Raw genomic sequence first — 2,926 nt, 5'->3', positions numbered from 1 at the left:
TTTTATTTTCATCCACCCTACCATCCTTCATCCCAATACTGGGCATTATTCCCCCCTCAGAATTTCACACCAGGGACAAGAATCCATTCTCTTATTCCTCCGACATCCATCTTACAGTACAAGAAACTGTGTGGTCAAAACTGTCCACAGGGCACTGCTTAAAAGCCCTTGTTGGAAAAATGAAGCACACCACACGACACCATGGAGTGTGGAAACAATCTCATCTCACAGAAGATTCCACAAATGAACCACAGGTTATGTGTGGCCGGAGGGAGATGGGTGGTTTTCACACGGTCTCTGAGCGAATGCAAGGTGAACAGAAAGCCAGGACTTACTGAAACCCACTTCCACGTGCCCTGACTTCGAGCGTTCTCTTTAGACATTTCCCATCAATTACCTCTTTGAAGCCTTCTCGCCTCGGTCCTCCTCAGTTGGGGACTTGCTCTCAAACTCGGCCGGCGGAGAAGCGTCTCTCTATGGAGCTGGAAGAAATGCCGGACCTCTCGGTCTCTTACCCAATCGGCGCATGGATTCGTTGAGGGCGGGGCAAGCCATTCTAGATGATTCCACTTTACTTAAATCACAGGGATTCGATTGCCCATGGAAACTCACTCAGGAGAAACCACGATTTACTAAAGACGCCTCCATAGTGATTTAGCGACAGATTCTGTGTATTTGTTTTGTTCTGTTTTTGGCCAAGCAGGGAGGCAGGTGGGGTCTCAGTTCCCAGACCGCGGAAGGAAACCACTCGGCCTGCAGCGGGAGCGCTGAGGCTCACCCGCTGGACCGCTAGGGAAATCCCTCGGTTTCCTTTTGGATTTGATTGATTTTGGACTTTAGCGACTGCACTTTGGGGTGAACGGACTGGTTTTAATGATCTCTTGAATTTTTGGTCTCACTGCCTGGAGGGTTTGACGGAGTCAGAGATATGGTGGTGGGAACCAGATGGGTTTGACTCCTCTCGTCTTTCTGTTATTGTGAGATAAGTCTTCAAACGGTTTTCTAAAATCAGCTGATGAGCTAAGGTGTGAGAAGCCCCGATTTCTAAGTAGCCTTTTTGAAGACTAGAAGTTGTACACCAATAGGAAAAAAGAATGATACCTATTACTTTCGGAAGCTTTCCTTTTTCTAAACACCTGAGGAAGAAATCCCTGAACAAGTATGGAGTGAGTGAATCTATCTCAGCATAATAACAGCCATGTAGGCAAAACCACGGCCATCACCTATTCCCTGTAGAAAAGTCTTAGAAACTACACAGACACATTTGACAGAAATGTGTTTATTTGAAATTTAAATTCCACTGGAGAGCTTGGCCTCTGTGCCGGACCATGCAGGTTTACAGAGAAGTCCTGCCTAACAGGAAGGCAGTCAACGGTAGGCTCAGTTTCATGATGAAGTACTGATAACTAATGAGACATGCTTTCAGTAAAAGAATAACAAAAGAAAGCAAAAACTTTTTGAAACAGGCTACACTAAAGTAGAAAACAAAATCCAAAGGGAACGATAAGCCATCACTCAAATATCCTCCTCATTCATGTAAATGGAACCTCCTGGACCCAATATCCTCCAAATCTCTTCCCATGTCATCCACCCTTTGTGTTACAGAAGTGACAAATCATTGTGAATTTCCTTCTTGGACCCGAGGGCAGGGTCCTGGACCAGTGGTTCGGAATGGGTTTCCTGGTGGGATGTGAGAGACCCCAGGGAGCGGAAGGCCGGTGACACTCGCGGCACATGTAGGGCTCGAGCCCAGAGTGTGACCATGAGGTTCCCACTGTGGTCGAAAGCTTTTTCACAGTGCTCACAGCAGAAAGGCTTCTATGGGTGTGGGTCCTCTGGTGAGCGTGCAGCGTGGAGTCGTGAGGGAACTTTTTGGGGCAGAGATCACATACGTAGGGCTTCTCACCCAGTGGGTCTCCTGGTGAACACACAGGTCTGGAGGCTGCATGAACCACTGGATATGGATGTTGCTGTATTCTTTTTGTAATTTAAAGGGCCGTCTCTCTTTAATGCGGTTCCAGAATAAGGGGCATTACTCTGATAAGCACGGGCTCAGCAGAAGACTCAACAGAATATGTGTAAAAGAATGTTTCCAAAGGCTCCAGAGATGACCCCAACTCTGCTTCCTGCTTCCCCTGGACAATACTCCATCTCCTGGGTGGGGCGGCTACTTGGTCCAGCTGACTTTAGGAATGTCATAGTGCTCCATGAGCGTGTCCAGGTGTCTGTGAAGTCCTCCACTCTCTGCTTGTGGGTTTTGGATGCTTTCTTCAGGATCCTCTCCATTTGTGCTTCTCCTGCACCTTCTCAAAGGCCACCTGGGCTGGGGTCAACTTGCCGAGGTGGCGCCTCAGCTCCTCCTCCTGGTTCTTCTGGATTTTTCCCATCGTTTCCAGGAGTTTTGCCTTGTCTCTGTCCTTTTTCTCCTTCCACTTGGTCACACCAAGTTCGGTGACTCCTTTCAGCTTCCGGGGTCCCTTTTGGAGCTGCTCGTAGGCGTTCATGCTGCCCATCTTTGGATTTGGATTTCTGAATGGACAAAAGTCAGGGGGCGTCAGGTTTCTCAAATGGAAATTGGGACAATATCGTTCTCCTGTGTAGATCCAAGAGGGTCTCTCTGTGCGTGTTAACACAAATGAACACAGACGAACATGTCTGCTTAGCCCAGGGGGCCAAGGTTCAGAAAGCCTTGTGGAATATATGCACCACACCACACCACAGCATGGAGGGTGGCAACACCTATAAATCAGATGGAGGCAGGAGGGGGAACCTGAAAGACCTCTTATTTAAATGTCTTTTCTGCAAGAGAAGGATCCGTGTTCCGTTATATTTCCAAAGTTCCATTTACAGGTTTCAAGTCCGTTTTTCCCCCTCACAGAGAGCTCAGCAGTCAACCGTAGTTAATACGGAGTTTAAGGGAGATCCA

At 47.9% G+C, this 2,926-nt stretch overlaps 1 pseudogene; it reads right to left on the bottom strand.

Annotated features, from left to right (window-relative positions):
• Window positions 1-2,167: 2,167 nt before the first annotated feature.
• On the bottom strand, window positions 2,168-2,504 carry LOC104996219 (annotated as a pseudogene).
• Window positions 2,505-2,926: the final 422 nt, after the last annotated feature.

This window comes from Bison bison, unplaced genomic scaffold (assembly GCF_000754665.1).
Source record: "Bison bison bison isolate TAMUID 2011002044 unplaced genomic scaffold, Bison_UMD1.0 scf7180017851296, whole genome shotgun sequence".
Lineage (NCBI taxonomy): Eukaryota > Metazoa > Chordata > Mammalia > Artiodactyla > Bovidae > Bison > Bison bison.
Note: the sequence above shows the minus strand (reverse complement) of the source record. Positions and strands in the feature narration are given on the sequence as shown.